General features: G+C 38.2%; 3 non-coding genes across 3 annotated transcripts; all 3 read left to right on the top strand.

Moving 5' to 3' along the window:
* Positions 1-4,150: 4,150 nt before the first annotated feature.
* Positions 4,151-4,223, top strand: TRNAF-GAA (transfer RNA phenylalanine (anticodon GAA)). Its single transcript has one exon. It is a non-coding gene; the product is annotated as a tRNA-Phe (tRNA).
* Positions 4,224-8,808: 4,585 nt separating this feature from the next.
* TRNAF-GAA (transfer RNA phenylalanine (anticodon GAA)) lies at positions 8,809-8,881 on the top strand. Its single transcript has one exon. It is a non-coding gene; the product is annotated as a tRNA-Phe (tRNA).
* Positions 8,882-11,717: 2,836 nt separating this feature from the next.
* TRNAF-GAA (transfer RNA phenylalanine (anticodon GAA)) lies at positions 11,718-11,790 on the top strand. The gene has a single exon. It is a non-coding gene; the product is annotated as a tRNA-Phe (tRNA).
* Positions 11,791-18,606: the final 6,816 nt, after the last annotated feature.

The following is an 18,606-nucleotide window of genomic DNA, read 5'->3' as shown; positions in this document are numbered from 1 at the left end:
TCTACCATATGAGGTTAAAAATCCAGGTCCTGTATCTATTTTGTTAAATGGTTTAAATTAAAGTATGAAGACCACAGCTATAAGCAGGCCGCAATAGCTCAGTTGGGAGAGCGTTAGACTGAAGATCTAAAGGTCCCGGGTTTCGGCACAGTTGAGAGGTTCCTTGCTTCTAACAAAATAGGTCTTGGAATCAGCTGTAGTACTTTTTCTCTATTCATCAAATTTTTTCCAACTGATCTACAACACAATCAATTTAACATAGACTTTGCTTTATGTCCTCCTTCTAAACTTGCTTCCACCTCTCTTACCTTCAGGTTTGACAATGAATATTTCCCATTTCATGCTTTTTTGTAAAGTAAACTCTTGTCTGCATTACCTTCCACTTCCCCTTGAACACAGATGTCAGTAGTCAGATGACATTGCTTACCTACTCATGCCAAATATATCTGGGTAATATAGTGCTAGTCCATTCAGAGTTAAAAAAACAACTACCTAACCTGGATCCCAAAAATGCTATTTGCCCATTGCACCAGTTAATTGCGGAATGATACAGGACTCCTTAAAACATATCTCTACCATATGAGGTTAAAAATCCAGGTCCTGCATCTATTTTGTTAAATGGTTCAAATTAAAGTATGAAGACCACAGCTGTAAGCAGGCCGCAATATCTCAGTTGGGAGAGTGTTAGACTGAAGATCTAAAGGTCCCTGGTTCAATCCTGGGTTTCGGCACAGTTGAGAGGTTCCTTGCTTCTAAAAAAATAGGTCTTGGAATCAGCTGTAGTTCTTTTTTCTCTATTAACATTTTTATCAACTGATCTACAAAATGATCAATTCAACATACACTTTGCTTTCTGTCCTCCTTTTAAACTTTCTTCCACCTATCTTGCCTTCAGGTTTGACAATGAATGTTTCCCATTTCGTCCTTTTTTGTAAAGTAAACTCTTGTCTGCATCACATTCCACTTCCCCTTGAACACAGATGTCAGTAGTCAGATGACATTGCTTACCTACTCATGCCAAATATATCTAGGTAATATAGTGCTAGTCCATTCAGAGTTAAAAAAACAACTACCTAACCTGGATCCCAAAAATGCTATTTACCGATTGCACCAGTTAACTGGGGAATGATACAGGACTCCTCCAAACATATCTCTACCATATGAGGTTAAAAATCCAGGTCCTGCATCTATTTTGTTAAATGGTTCAAATTAAAGTATGAAGACCCCAGCTATCAGAAGGCCGAAATAGCTCAGTTGGGAGAGCGTTAGACTGAAGATCTAAAGGTCCCTGGTTCAATCCCGGTTTTCGGCACAGTTGAGAGGTTCCTTGCTTCTAACAAAATAGGTTTTGGAATCAGCTGTAGTACTTTTTCTCTATTCATCAATTTTTTTCCAACTGATCTACAACACAATCAATTTAACATAGACTTTGCTTTATATCCTCCTTCTAAACTTGCTTCCACCTCTCTTACCTTCAGGTTTGACAATGAATATTTCCCATTTCATGCTTTTTTGTAAAGTAAACTCTTGTCTGCATTACCTTCCACTTCCCCTTGAACACAGATGTCAGTAGTCAGATGACATTGCTTACCTACTCATGCATAATATATCTGGGTAATATAGTGCTAGCCCATTCAGAGTTAAAAAAACAACTACCTAACCTGGATCCCAAAAACGCTGTTTACCCATTGCACCAGTTAACTGGGGAATGATACAGGACTCCTTAAAACATATCTCTACCATATGAGGTTAAAAATCCAGGTCCTGCATCTATTTTGTTAAATGGTTCAAATTAAAGTATGAAGACCTCAGATATCAGCAGGCCGAAATTGCTCATTTGGGAGAGTGTTAGACTGAAGATCTAAAGGTCCCTGGTTCAATCCCGGGTTTCGGCACTGTTGAGAGGTTCTTTGCTTCTAACAAAATAGGTCTTGGAATCAGCTGTAGTACTTTTTCTGTATTCATCAAATTTTTTCCAACTGATCTACAACAAAATCAATTTAACATAGACTTTGCTTTCTGTCCTCCTTCTAGACTTGCTTCCACCTCTCTTGCCTTCAGGTTTTACTATGAATGTTTACCATGTCATGCTTTTTTGTAAAGTAAACTCTTGTCTGCATTACCTTCCACTTCCCCTTGAACACAGATGTCAGTAGTCAGATGACATTGCTTACCTACTCATGCCAAATATATCTGGGTAATATAGTGCTAGTACATTCAGAGTTAAAAAAACAACTACCTAACCTGGATCCCAAAAATGCTATTTACCCATTGCACCAGTTAATTGCGGAATGATACAGGACTCCTTAAAACATATCTCACCATATGAGGTTAAAAATCCAGGTCCTGCATCTATTTTGTTAAATGGTTTAAATTAAAGTATGAAGACCACAGCTATAAGCAGGCCGAAATAGCTAAGTTGGGAGAGCGTTAGACTGAAGGTCTAAAGGTCCCTGGTTCAATCCCCGTTGTCGGCACAGTTGAGAGGTTCCTTGCTTCTAACAAAATAGGTCTTGGAATCAGCTGTAGTACTTTTTTCTCTATCAACATTTTTATCAACTGATCTACAAAATGATCAATTCAACATAGACTTTGCTTTCTGTCCTCCTTTTAAACTTTCTTCCACCTATCTTGCCTTCAGGTTTGACTATGAATGTTTTCCATTTCGTCCTTTTTTGTAAAGTAAACTCTTGTCTGCATCACATTCCACTTCCCCTTGAACACAGATGTCAGTAGTCAGATGACATTGCTTACCTACTCATGCCAAATATATCTGGGTAATATAGTGCTAGTCCATTCAGAGTTAAAAAAACAACTACCTAACCTGGATCCCAAAAATGCTATTTACCCATTGCACCAGTTAACTGGGGAATGATACAGGACTGCTTAATACATGTCTCTACCATATGAGGTTAAAAATCCAGGTCCTGCATCTATTTTGTTAAATGGTTCAAATTAAAGTATGAAGACCCCAGCTATCAGAAGGCCGAAATAGCTCAGTTGGGAGAGCGTTAGACTGAAGATCTAAAGGTCCCTGGTTCAATCCTGGGTTTCGGCACAGTCGAGAGGTTCCTTGCCTCTAACAAAATAGGTCTTGGAATCAGCTGTAGTACTTTTTCTCTATTCATCAAATTTTTTCCAACTGATCTACAACACAATCAATTTAACATAGACTTTGCTTTATGTCCTCCTTCTAAACTTGCTTCCACCTCTCTTACCTTCAGGTTTGACAATGAATGTTTCCCATTTCATGCTTTTTTGTAAAGGAAAACTCTTGTCTGCATTACCTTCCACTTCCCCTTGAACACAGATGTCAGTAGTCAGCTGACATTGCTTACCTACTCATGCCAAATATATCTGGGTAATATAGTGCTAGTCCATTCAGAGTTAAAAAAACAACTACCTAACCTGGATCCCAAAAATGCTATTTACCCATTGCACCAGTTAATTGCGGAATGATACAGGACTCCTTAAAACATATATCTACCATATGAGGTTAAAAATCCAGGTCCTGTATCTATTTTGTTAAATGGTTTAAATTAAAGTATGAAGACCACAGCTATAAGCAGGCCGAAATAGCTCAGTTGGGAGAGCGTTAGACTGAAGATCTAAAGGTCCCTGTTTCAATCCCGGGTTTCGGCACAGTTGAGATGTTCCTTGCTTCTAACAAAATAGGTCTTGGAATCAGCTGTAGTACTTTTTTCTCTATCAACATTTTTATCAACTGATCTACAAAATGATCAATTCAACATAGACTTTGCTTTATGTCCTCCTTCTAAACTTGCTTCCACCTCTCTTACCATCAGGTTTGACAATGAATATTTCCCATTTCATGCTTTTTTGTAAAGTAAACTCTTGTCTGCATTACCTTCCACTTCCCCTTGAACACAGATGTCAGTAGTCAGATGACATTGCTTACCTACTCATGCCAAATATATCTAGGTAATATAGTGCTAGTCCATTCAGAGTTAAAAAAACAACTACCTAACCTGGATCCCAAAAATGCTATTTACCAATTGCACCAGTTAACTGGGGAATGATACAGGACTCCTTAAAACATATCTCTACCATATGAGGTTAAAAATCCAGTTCCTGCATCTATTTTGTTAAATGGTTCAAATTAAAGTATGAAGACCCCAGATATCAGAAGGCCGAAATAGCTCAGTTGGGAGAGCGTTAGACTGAAGATCTAAAGGTCCCTGGTTCAATCCCGGGTTTCGGCACAGTTGAGAGGTTCCTTGCTTCTAACAAAATAGTTCTTGGAATCAGCTGTAGTACTTTTTCTCTATTCATCAATTTTTTTCCAACTGATCTACAACACAATCAATTTAACATAGACTTTGCTTTATGTCCTCCTTCTAAACTTGCTTCCACCTCTCTTACCTTCAGGTTTGACAATGAATATTTCCCATTTCATGCTTTTTTGTAAAGTAAACTCTTGTCTGCATTACCTTCCACTTCCCCTTGAACACAGATGTCAGTAGTCAGATGACATTGCTTACCTACTCATGCCAAATATATCTGGGTAATATAGTGCTAGTCCATTCAGAGTTAAAAAAACAACTACCTAACCTGGATCCCAAAAATGCTATTTACCCATTGCACCAGTTAACTGGGGAATGATACAGGACTCCTTAAAACATATCTCTACCATATGAGGTTAAAAATCCAGGTCCTGCATCTATTTTGTTAAATGGTTCAAATTAAAGTATGAAGACCCCAGCTATCAGAAGGCCGAAATATCTCAGTTGGGAGAGCGTCAGACTGAAGATCTAAAGGTCCCTGGTTCAATCCCGGGTTTCGTCACAGTTGAGAGGTTCCTTGCTTCTAACAAAATAGGTCTTGGAATCAGCTGTAGTACTTTTTCTCTATTCATCAAATTTTTTCCAACTGATCTACAACACAATCAATTTAACATAGACTTTGCTTTATGTCCTCCTTCTAAACTTGCTTCCACCTCTCTTACCTTCAGGTTTGACAATGAATATTTCCCATTTCATGCTTTTTTGTAAAGTAAACTCTTGTCTGCATTACCTTCCACTTCCCCTTGAACACAGATGTCAGTAGTCAGATGACATTGCTTACCTACTCATGCCAAATATATCTGGGTAATATAGTGCTAGTCCATTCAGAGTTAAAAAAACAACTACCTAACCTGGATCCCAAAAATGCTATTTACCCATTGCACCAGTTAATTGCGGAATGATACAGGACTCCTTAAAACATATCTCTACCATATGAGGTTAAAAATCCAGGTCCTGCATCTATTTTGTTAAATGGTTTAAATTAAAGTATGAAGACCACAGCTATAAGCAGGCCGCAATAGCTCAGTTGGGAGAGCGTTAGACTGAAGATCTAAAGGTCCCTGGTTCAATCCCGGGTTTCAGCACAGTTGAGAGGTTCCTTGCTTCTAACAAAATAGGTCTTGGAATCAGCTGTAGTACTTTTTTCTCTATCAACATTTTATCAACTGATCTACAAAATGATCAATTCAACATAGAATTTGCTTTCTGTCCTCCTTTTAAACTTTCTTCCACCTATCTTGCCTTCAGGTTTGACAATGAATGTTTCCCATTTCGTCCTTTTTTGTGAAGTAAACTCTTGTCTGCATCACATTCCACTTCCCCTTGAACACAGATGTCAGTAGTCAGATGACATTGCTTACCTACTCATGCCAAATATATCTAGGTAATATAGTGCTAGTCCATTCAGAGTTAAAAAAACAACTACCTAACCTGGATCCCAAAAATGCTATTTACCCATTGCACCAGTTAACTGGGGAATGATACAGGACTCCTTAAAACATATCTCTACCATATGAGGTTAAAAATCCAGGTCCTGCATCTATTTTGTTAAATGGTTCAAATTAAAGTATGAAGACCCCAGCTATCAGAAGGCTGAAATAGCTCAGTTGGGAGAGCGTTAGACTGAAGATCTAAAGGTCCCTGGTTCAATCCCGGGTTTCGGCACAGTTGAGAGGTTCCTTGCTTCTAACAAAATAGGTCTTGGAATCAGCTGTAGTACTTTTTCTCTATTCATCAATTTTTTTCCAACTGATCTACAACAAAATCAATTTAACATAGACTTTGCTTTATGTCCTCCTTCTAAACTTGTTTCCACCTCTCTTACCTTCAGGTTTGACAATGAATATTTCCCATTTCATGCTTTTTTGTAAAGTAAACTCTTGTCTGCATTACCTTCCACTTCCCCTTGAACACAGATGTCAGTAGTCAGATGACATTGCTTACCTACTCATGCCAAATATATCTGGGTAATATAGTGCTAGTCCATTCAGAGTTAAAAAAACAACTACCTAACCTGGATCCAAAAAATGCTATTTACCCATTGTACCATTAATTGCGGAATGATACAGGACTCCTTAAAACATATCTCTACCATATGAGGTTAAAAATCCAGGTCCTGCATCTATTTTGTTAAATGGTTTAAATTAAAGTATGAAGACCACAGCTATAAGCAGGCCGAAATAGCTCAGTTGGGAGAGCTTTAGACTGAAGATCTAAAGGTCCCTGGTTCAATCCCGGGTGTCGGCACAGTTGAGAGGTTCCTTGCTTCTAACAAAATAGGTCTTGGAATCAGCTGTAGTACTTTTTCTCTATTCATCAAATTTTTTCCAACTGATCTACAACACAATCAATTTAACATAGACTTTGCTTTATGTCCTCCTTCTAAACTTGCTTCCACCTCTCTTACCTTCAGGTTTGACAATTAATATTTCCCATTTCATGCTTTTTTGTAAAGTAAACTCTTGTCTGCATTACCTTCCACTTCCCCTTGAACACAGATGTCAGTAGTCAGATGACATTGCTTACCTACTCATGCCAAATATATCTGGGTAATATAGTGCTAGTCCATTCAGAGTTAAAAAAACAACTACCTAACCTGGATCCCAAGAATGCTATTTGCCCATTGCACCAGTTAATTCCGGAATGATACAGGACTCCTTAAAACATATCTCTACCATATGAGGTTAAAAATCCAGGTCCTGCATCTATTTTGTTAAATGGTTTAAATTAAAGTATGAAGACCACAGCTATAAGCAGGCTGCAATAGCTCAGTTGGGAGAGCGTTAGACTGAAGATCTAAAGGTCCCTGTTTCAATCCCGGGTTTCGGCACAGTTGAGAGGTTCCTTGCTTCTAACAAAATAGGTCTTGGAATCAGCTGTAGTACTTTTTTCTCTATCACCATTTTTATCAACTGATCTACAAAATGATCAATTCAACATAGACTTTGCTTTCTGTCCTCCTTTTAAACTTTCTTCCACCTATCTTGCCTTCAGGTTTGACAATGAATGTTTCCCATTTCGTCCTTTTTTGTAAAGTAAACTCTTGTCTGCATCACATTCCACTTCCCCTTGAACACAGATGTCAGTAGTCAGATGACATTGCTTACCTACTCATGCCAAATATATCTAGGTAATATAGTGCTAGTCCATTCAGAGTTAAAAAAACAACTACCTAACCTGGATCCCAAAAATGCTATTTGCCCATTGCACCAGTTAAATGCGGAATGATACAGGACTCCTTAAAACATATCTCTACCATATGAGGTTAAAAATCCAGGTCCTGCATCTATTTTGTTAAATGGTTTAAATTAAAGTATGAAGACCACAGCTATAAGCAGGCTGCAATAGCTCAGTTGGGAGAGCGTTAGACTGAAGATCTAAAGGTCCCTGGTTCAATCCCGGGTTTCGGCACAGTCGAGAGGTTCCTTGCTTCTAACAAAATAGGTCTTGGAATCAGCTGTAGTACTTTTTCTCTATTCATCAAATTTTTTCCAACTGATTTACAACACAATCAATGTAACATAGACTTTGCTTTATGTCCTCCTTCTAAACTTGCTTCCACCTCTCTTACCTTCAGGTTTGACAATGAATATTTCCCATTTCATGCTTTTTTGTAAAGTAAACTCTTGTCTGCATTACCTTCCACTTCCCCTTGAACACAGATGTCAGTAGTCAGCTGACATTGCTTACCTACTCATGCCAAATATATCTGGGTAATATAGTGCTAGTCCATTCAGAGTTAAAAAAACAACTACCTAACCTGGATCCCAAAAATGCTATTTACCCATTGCACCAGTTAATTGCGGAATGATACAGGACTCCTTAAAAACATATATCTACCATATGAGGTTAAAAATCCAGGTCCTGCATCTATTTTGTTAAATGGTTTAAATTAAAGTATGAAGACCACAGCTATAAGCAGGCCGAAATAGCTCAGTTGGGAGAGCGTTAGACTGAAGATCTAAAGGTCCCTGGTTCAATCCCGGGTTTCGGAACAGGTGAGAGGTTCCTTGCTTCTAACAAAATAGGTCTTGGAATCAGCTGTAGTACTTTTTTCTCTATTAACATTTTTATCAACTGATCTACAAAAATGATCAATTCAACATAGACTTTGCTTTCTGTCCTCCTTTTAAACTTTCTTCCACCTATCTTGCCTTCAGGTTTGACAATGAATGTTTCCCATTTCGTCCTTTTTTGTAAAGTAAACTCTTGTCTGCATCACATTCCACTTCCCCTTGAACACAGATGTCAGTAGTCAGATGACATTGCTTACCTACTCATGCCAAATATATCTAGGTAATATGGTGCTAGTCCATTCTGAGTTAAAAAAACAACTACCTAACCTGGATCCCAAAAATGCTATTTACCGATTGCACCAGTTAACTGGGGAATGATACAGGACTCCTCCAAACATATCTCTGCCATATGAGGTTAAAAATCCAGGTCCTGCATCTATTTTGTTAAATGGTTCAAATTAAAGTATGAAGACCCCAGCTATCAGAAGGCCGAAATAGCTCAGTTGGGAGAGCGTTAGACTGAAGATCTAAAGGTCCCTGGTTCAATCCCGGGTTTCGGCACAGTTGAGAGGTTCCTTGCTTCTAACAAAATAGGTTTTGGAATCAGCTGTAGTACTTTTTCTCTATTCATCAATTTTTTTCCAACTGATCTACAACACAATCAATTGAACATAGACTTTGCTTTATATCCTCCTTCTAAACTTGCTTCCACCTCTCTTACCTTCAGGTTTGACAATGAATATTTCCCATTTCATGCTTTTTTGTAAAGTAAACTCTTGTCTGCATTACCTTCCACTTCCCCTTGAACACAGATGTCAGTAGTCAGATGACATTGCTTACCTACTCATGCATAATATATCTGGGTAATATAGTGCTAGCCCATTCAGAGTTAAAAAAACAACTACCTAACCTGGATCCCAAAAATGATGTTTACCCATTGCACCAGTTAACTGGGGAATGATACAGGACTCCTTAAAACATATCTCTACCATATGAGGTTAAAAATCCAGGTCCTGCATCTATTTTGTTAAATGGTTCAAATTAAAGTATGAAGACCTCAGATATCAGCAGGCCGAAATAGCTCATTCGGGAGAGTGTTAGACTGAAGATCTAAAGGTCCCTGGTTCAATCCCGGGTTTCGGCACTGTTGAGAGGTTCTTTGCTTCTAACAAAATAGGTCTTGGAATCAGCTGTAGTACGTTTTCTGTATTCATCAAATTTTTTCCAACTGATCTACAACACAATCAATTTAACATAGACTTTGCTTTCTGTCCTCCTTCTAGACTTGCTTCCACCTCTCTTGCCTTCAGGTTTTACTATGAATGTTTCCCATGTCATGCTTTTTTGTAAAGTAAACTCTTGTCTGCATTACCTTCCACTTCCCCTTGAACACAGATGTCAGTAGTCAGATGACATTGCTTACCTACTCATGCCAAATATATCTGGGTAATATAGTGCTAGTACATTCAGAGTTAAAAAAACAACTACCTAACCTGGATCCCAAAAATGCTATTTACCCATTGCACCAGTTAATTGCGGAATGATACAGGACTCCTTAAAACATATCTCACCATATGAGGTTAAAAATCCAGGTCCTGCATCTATTTTGTTAAATGGTTTAAATTAAAGTATGAAGACCAGAGCTATAAGCAGGCCGAAATAGCTAAGTTGGGAGAGCGTTAGACTGAAGGTCTAAAGGTCCCTGGTTCAATCCCCGTTGTCGGCACAGTTGAGAGGTTCCTTGCTTCTAACAAAATAGGTCTTGGAATCAGCTGTAGTACTTTTTTCTCTATCAACATTTTTATCAACTGATCTACAAAATGATCAATTCAACATAGACTTTGCTTTCTGTCCTCCTTTTAAACTTTCTTCCACCTATCTTGCCTTCAGGTTTGACTATGAATGTTTTCCATTTCGTCCTTTTTTGTAAAGTAAACTCTTGTCTGCATCACATTCCACTTCCCCTTGAACACAGATGTCAGTAGTCAGATGACATTGCTTACCTACTCATGCCAAATATATCTGGGTAATATAGTGCTAGTCCATTCAGAGTTAAAAAAACAACTACCTAACCTGGATCCCAAAAATGCTATTTACCCATTGCACCAGTTAACTTGGAATGATACAGGACTGCTTAATACATATCTCTACCATATGAGGTTAAAAATCCAGGTCCTGCATCTATTTTGTTAAATGGTTCAAATTAAAGTATGAAGACCCCAGCTATCAGAAGGCCGAAATAGCTCAGTTGGGAGAGCGTTAGACTGAAGATCTAAAGGTCCCTGGTTCAATCCTGGGTTTCGGCACAGTCGAGAGGTTCCTTGCTTCTAACAAAATAGGTCTTGGAATCAGCTGTAGTACTTTTTCTCTATTCATCAAATTTTTTCCAACTGATCTACAACACAATCAATTTAACATAGACTTTGCTTTATGTCCTCCTTCTAAACTTGCTTCCACCTCTCTTACCTTCAGGTTTGACAATGAATACTTCCCATTTCATGCTTTTTTGTAAAGTAAACTCTTGTCTGCATTACCTTCCACTTCCCCTTGAACACAGATGTCAGTAGTCAGCTGACATTGCTTACCTACTCATGCCAAATATATCTGGGTAATATAGTGCTAGTCCATTCAGAGTTAAAAAAACAACTACCTAACCTGGATCCCAAAAATGCTATTTACCCATTGCACCAGTTAATTGCGGAATGATACAGGACTCCTTAAAACATATATCTACCATATGAGGTTAAAAATCCAGGTCCTGTATCTATTTTGTTAAATGGTTTAAATTAAAGTATGAAGACCACAGCTATAAGCAGGCCGAAATAGCTCAGTTGGGAGAGCGTAGACTGAAGATCTAAAGGTCCCTGGTTCAATCCCGGGTTTCGGCACAGTTGAGATGTTCCTTGCTTCTAACAAAATAGGTCTTGGAATCAGCTGTAGTACTTTTTTCTCTATCAACATTTTTATCAACTGATCTACAAAATGATCAATTCAACATAGACTTTGCTTTATGTCCTCCTTCTAAACTTGCTTCCACCTCTCTTACCATCAGGTTTGACAATGAATATTTCCCATTTCATGCTTTTTTGTAAAGTAAACTCTTGTCTGCATTACCTTCCACTTCCCCTTGAACACAGATGTCAGTAGTCAGATGACATTGCTTACCTACTCATGCCAAATATATCTAGGTAATATAGTGCTAGTCCATTCAGAGTTAAAAAAAACAACTACCTAACCTGGATCCCAAAAATGCTATTTACCAATTGCACCAGTTAACTGGGGAATGATACAGGACTCCTTAAAACATATCTCTACCATATGAGGTTAAAAATCCAGTTCCTGCATCTATTTTGTTAAATGGTTCAAATTAAAGTATGAAGACCCCAGATATCAGAAGGCCGAAATAGCTCAGTTGGGAGAGCGTTAGACTGAAGATCTAAAGGTCCCTGGTTCAATCCCGGGTTTCGGCACAGTTGAGAGGTTCCTTGCTTCTAACAAAATAGTTCTTGGAATCAGCTGTAGTACTTTTTCTCTATTCATCAAATTTTTTCCAACTGATCTACAACACAATCAATTTACCATAGACTTTGCTTTATGTCCTCCTTCTAAACTTGCTTCCACCTCTCTTACCTTCAGGTTTGACAATGAATATTTCCCATTTCATGCTTTTTTGTAAAGTAAACTCTTGTCTGCATTACCTTCCACTTCCCCTTGAACACAGATGTCAGTAGTCAGATGACATTGCTTACCTACTCATGCCAAATATATCTGGGTAATATAGTGCTAGTCCATTCAGAGTTAAAAAAACAACTACCTAACCTGGATCCCAAAAATGCTATTTACCCATTGCACCAGTTAACTGGGGAATGATACAGGACTCCTTAAAACATATCTCTACCATATGAGGTTAAAAATCCAGGTCCTGCATCTATTTTGTTAAATGGTTCAAATTAAAGTATGAAGACCCCAGCTATCAGAAGGCCGAAATATCTCAGTTGGGAGAGCGTCAGACTGAAGATCTAAAGGTCCCTGGTTCAATCCCGGGTTTCGTCACAGTTGAGAGGTTCCTTGCTTCTAACAAAATAGGTCTTGGAATCAGCTGTAGTACTTTTTCTCTATTCATCAAATTTTTTCCAACTGATCTACAACACAATCAATTTAACATAGACTTTGCTTTATGTCCTCCTTCTAAACTTGCTTCCACCTCTCTTTCCTTCAGGTTTGACAATGAATATTTCCCATTTCATGCTTTTTTGTAAAGTAAACTCTTGTCTGCATTACCTTCCACTTCCCCTTGAACACAGATGTCAGTAGTCAGATGACATTGCTTACCTACTCATGCCAAATATATCTGGGTAATATAGTGCTAGTCCATTCAGAGTTAAAAAAACAACTACCTAACCTGGATCCCAAAAATGCTATTTACCCATTGCACCAGTTAATTGCGGAATGATACAGGACTCCTTAAAACATATCTCTACCATATGAGGTTAAAAATCCAGGTCCTGCATCTATTTTGTTAAATGGTTTAAATTAAAGTATGAAGACCACAGCTATAAGCAGGCCGCAATAGCTCAGTTGGGAGAGCGTTAGACTGAAGATCTAAAGGTCCCTGGTTCAATCCCGGGTTTCGGCACAGTTGAGAGGTTCCTTGCTTCTAACAAAATAGGTCTTGGAATCAGCTGTAGTACTTTTTTCTCTATCAACATTTTATCAACTGATCTACAAAATGATCAATTCAACATAGACTTTGCTTTCTGTCCTCCTTTTAAACTTTCTTCCACCTATCTTGCCTTCAGGTTTGACAATGAATGTTTCCCATTTCGTCCTTTTTTGTGAAGTAAACTCTTGTCTGCATTACCATCCACTTCCCCTTGAACACAGATGTCAGTAGTCAGATGACATTGCTTACCTACTCATGCCAAATATATCTGGGTAATATAGTGCTAGTCCATTCAGAGTTAAAAAAACAACTACCTAACCTGGATCCCAAAAATGCTATTTACCCATTGCACCAGTTAACTGGGGGATGATACAGGACTCCTTAAAACATATCTCTACCATATGAGGTTAAAAATCCAGGTCCTGCATCTATTTTGTTAAATGGTTCAAATTAAAGTATGAAGACCCCAGCTATCAGAAGGCCGAAATATCTCAGTTGGGAGAGCGTCAGACTGAAAATCTAAAGGTCCCTGGTTCAATCCCGGGTTTCATCACAGTTGAGAGGTTCCTTGCTTCTAACAAAATAGGTCTTGGAATCAGCTGTAGTACTTTTTCTCTATTCATCAAATTTTTTCCAACTGATCTACAACACAATCAATTTAACATAGACTTTGCTTTATGTCCTCCTTCTAAACTTGCTTCCACCTCTCTTTCCTTCAGGTTTGACAATGAATATTTCCCATTTCATGCTTTTTTGTAAAGTAAACTCTTGTCTGCATTACCTTCCACTTCCCCTTTAACACAGATGTCAGTAGTCAGATGACATTGCTTACCTACTCATGCCAAATATATCTGGGTAATATAGTGCTAGTCCATTCAGAGTTACAAAAACAACTACCTAACCTGGATCCCAAAAATGCTATTTACCCATTGCACCAGTTAATTGCGGAATGATACAGGACTCCTTAAAACATATCTCTACCATATGAGGTTAAAAATACAGGTCCTGCATCTATTTTGTTAAATGGTTTAAATTAAAGTATGAAGACCACAGCTATAAGCAGGCCGCAATAGCTCAGTTGGGAGAGCGTTAGACTGAAGATCTAAAGGTCCCTGGTTCAATCCCGGGTTTCGGCACAGTTGAGAGGTTCCTTGCTTCTAACAAAATAGGTCTTGGAATCAGCTGTAGTACTTTTTTCTCTATCAACATTTTATCAACTGATCTACAAAATGATCAATTCAACATAGACTTTGCTTTCTGTCCTCCTTTTAAACTTTCTTCCACCTATCTTGCCTTCAGGTTTGACAATGAATGTTTCCCATTTCGTCCTTTTTTGTGAAGTAAACTCTTGTCTGCATCACATTCCACTTCCCCTTGAACACAGATGTCAGTAGTCAGATGACATTGCTTACCTACTCATGCCAAATATATCTAGGTAATATAGTGCTAGTCCATTCAGAGTTAAAAAAACAACTACCTAACCTGGATCCCAAAAATGCTATTTACCCATTGCACCAGTTAACTGGGGAATGATACAGGACTCCTTAAAACATATCTCTACCATATGAGGTTAAAAATCCAGGTCCTGCATCTATTTTGTTAAATGGTTTAAATTAAAGTATGAAGACCACAGCTATAAGCAGGCCGAAATAGCTCAGTTGGGAGAGCTTTAGACTGAAGATCTAAAGGTCCCTGGTTCAATCCCGGGTGTCGGCACAGTTGAGAGGTTCCTTGCTTCTAACAAAATAGGTCTTGGAATCAGCTGTAGTACTTTTTCTCTATTCATCAAATTTTTTCCAACTGATCTACAACACAATCAATTTAACATAGACTTTGCTTTATGTCCTCCTTCTAAACTTGCTTCCACCTCTCTTACCTTCAGGTTTGACAATTAATATTTCCCATTTCATGCTTTTTTGTAAAGTAAACTCTTGTCTGCATTACCTTCCACTTCCCCTTGAACACAGATGTCAGTAGTCAGATGACATTGCTTACCTACTCATGCCAAATATATCTGGGTAATATAGTGCTAGTCCATTCAGAGTTAAAAAAACAACTACCTAACCTGGATCCCAAGAATGCTATTTGCCCATTGCACCAGTTAATTCCGGAATGATACAGGACTCCTTAAAACATATCTCTACCATATGAGGTTAAAAATCCAGGTCCTGCATCTATTTTGTTAAATGGTTTAAATTAAAGTATGAAGACCACAGCTATAAGCAGGCTGCAATAGCTCAGTTGGGAGAGCGTTAGACTGAAGATCTAAAGGTCCCTGGTTCAATCCCGGGTTTCGGCACAGTTGAGAGGTTCCTTGCTTCTAACAAAATAGGTCTTGGAATCAGCTGTAGTACTTTTTTCTCTATCAACATTTTTATCAACTGATCTACAAAATGATCAATTCAACATAGACTTTGCTTTCTGTCCTCCTTTTAAACTTTCTTCCACCTATCTTGCCTTCAGGTTTGACAATGAATGTTTCCCATTTCGTCCTTTTTTGTAAAGTAAACTCTTGTCTGCATCACATTCCACTTCCCCTTGAACACAGATGTCAGTAGTCAGATGACATTGCTTACCTACTCATGCCAAATATATCTAGGTAATATAGTGCTAGTCCATTCAGAGTTAAAAAAACAACTACCTAACCTGGATCCCAAAAATGCTATTTGCCCATTGCACCAGTTAAATGCGGAATGATACAGGACTCCTTAAAACATATCTCTACCATATGAGGTTAAAAATCCAGGTCCTGCATCTATTTTGTTAAATGGTTCAAATTAAAGTATGAAGACCCCAGCTATCAGAAGGCCGAAATAGCTCAGTTGGGAGAGCGTTAGACTGAAGATCTAAAGGTCCCAGGTTCAATCCCGGGTTTCGGCACAGTCGAGAGGTTCCTTGCTTCTAACAAAATAGGTCTTGGAATCAGCTGTAGTACTTTTTCTCTATTCATCAAATTTTTTCCAACTGATCTACAACACAATCAATTTAACATAGACTTTGCTTTATGTCCTCCTTCTAAACTTGCTTCCACCTCTCTTACCTTCAGGTTTGACAATGAATATTTCCCATTTCATGCTTTTTTGTAAAGTAAACTCTTGTCTGCATTACCTTCCACTTCCCCTTGAACACAGATGTCAGTAGTCAGATGACATTGCTTACCTACTCATGCCAAATATATCTGGGTAATATAGTGCTAGTACATTCAGAGTTAAAAAAACAACTACCTAACCTGGATCCCAAAAATGCTATTTACCCATTGCACCAGTTAATTGCGGAATGATACAGGACTCCTTAAAACATATCTCACCATATGAGGTTAAAAATCCAGGTCCTGCATCTATTTTGTTAAATAGTTTAAATTAAAGTATGAAGACCACAGCTATAAGTAGGCCGAAATAGCTAAGTTGGGAGAGCGTTAGACTGAAGATCTAAAGGTCCCTGGTTCAATCCCCGTTGTCGGCACAGTTGAGAGGTTCCTTGCTTCTAACAAAATAGGTCTTGGAATCAGCTGTAGTACTTTTTTCTCTATCAACATTTTTATCAACTGATCTACAAAATGATCAATTCAACATAGACTTTGCTTTCTGTCCTCCTTTTAAACTTTCTTCCACCTATCTTGCCTTCAGGTTTGACTATGAATGTTTTCCATTTCGTCCTTTTTTGTAAAGTAAACTTGTCTGCATCACATTCCACTTCCCCTTGAACACAGATGTCAGTAGTCAGATGACATTGCTTACCTACTCATGCCAAATATATCTGGGTAATATAGTGCTAGTCCATTCAGAGTTAAAAAAACAACTACCTAACCTGGATCCCAAAAATGCTATTTACCCATTGCACCAGTTAACTGGGGAATGATACAGGACTCCTTAAAACATATCTCTACCATATGAGGTTAAAAACCCAGGTCCTGCATCTATTTTGTTAAATGGTTCAAATTAAAGTATGAAGACCCCAGCTATCAGAAGGCCGAAATAGCTCAGTTGGGAGAGCGTTAGACTGAAGATCTAAAGGTCCCTGGTTCAATCCTGGGTTTCGGCACAGTTGAGAGGTTCCTTGCTTCTAACAAAATAGGTCTTGGAATCAGCTGTAGTTCTTTTTCTCTATTCATCAAATTTTTTCCAACTGATCTACAACACAATCAATTTAACATAGACTTTGCTTTATGTCCTCCTTCTAAACTTGCTTCCACCTCTCTTACCTTCAGGTTTGACAATGAATATTTCCCATTTCATGCTTTTTTGTAAAGTAAACTCTTATCTGCATTACCTTCCACTTCCTCTTGAACACAGATGTCAGTAGTCAGATGACATTGCTTACCTACTCATGCCAAATATATCTGGGTAATATAGTGCTAGTCCATTCAGAGTTAAAAAAACAACTACCTAACCTGGATCCCAAAAATGCTATTTACCCATTGCACCAGTTAATTGCGGAATGATGCAGGACTCCTTAAAACATATCTCTACCATATGAGGTTAAAAATCCAGGTCCTGCATCTATTTTGTTAAATGGTTCAAATTAAAGTATGAAGACCACAGATATCAGCAGGCCGAAGTAGCTCAGTTGGCAGAGTTTTAGACTGAAGATCTAAAGGTCCCTGGTTCAATCCCGGGTTTCGGCACAGTTGAGAGGTTCTTTGCTTCTAACAAAATAGGTCTTGGAATCAGCTGTAGTCCTTTTTCTGTATTCATCCAATTTTTTTTAACTGATCTACAACACAATCAATTTAACATAGACTTTGCTTGCTGTCCTCCTTCTAGACTTGCTTCCACCTCTCTTACCTTCAGGTTTGACAATGAATATTTCCCATTTAATGCTTTTTGTAAAGTAAACTCTTGTCTGCATTACCTTCCACTTCCCCTTGAACACAGATGACAGTAGTCAGATGACATTGCTTACCTACTCATGCCAAATATATCTGGGTAATATAGTGCTAGTACATTCAGAGTTAAAAAAACAACTACCTAACCTGGATCCCAAAAATGCTATTTGCCCATTGCACCAGTTAATTGCGGAATGATACAGGACTCCTTAAAACATATCTCTACCATATGAGGTTAAAAATCCAGGTCCTGCATCTATTTTGTTAAATGGTTTAAATTAAAGTATGAAGACCACAGCTGTAAGCAGGCCGCAATATCTCAGTTGGGAGAGTGTTAGACTGAAGATCTAAAGGTCCCTGGTTCAATCCTGGGTTTTGGCACAGTTGAGAGGTTCCTTGCTTCTAACAAAATAGGTCTTGGAATCAGCTGTAGTACTTTTTTCTCTATTAACATTTTTATCAACTGATCTACAAAATGATCAATTCAACATAGACTTTGCTTTCTGTCCTCCTTTTAAACTTTCTTCCACCTATCTTGCCTTCAGGTTTGACTATGAATGTTTTCCATTTCGTCCTTTTTTGTAAAGTAAACTCTTGTCTGCATCACATTCCACTTCCCCTTGAACACAGATGTCAGTAGTCAGATGACATTGCTTACCTACTCACGCCAAATATATCTGGGTAATATAGTGCTAGTCCATTCAGAGTTAAAAAAACAACTACCTAACCTGGATCCCAAAAATGCTATTTACCCATTGCACCAGTTAACTGGGGAATGATACAGGACTCCTTAAAACA

This window comes from Lissotriton vulgaris, chromosome 8, assembly GCF_964263255.1.
Source record: "Lissotriton vulgaris chromosome 8, aLisVul1.2, whole genome shotgun sequence".
NCBI classification, from domain to species: domain Eukaryota; kingdom Metazoa; phylum Chordata; class Amphibia; order Caudata; family Salamandridae; genus Lissotriton; species Lissotriton vulgaris.
This window is presented reverse-complemented; position numbering and strand designations above follow the sequence as displayed.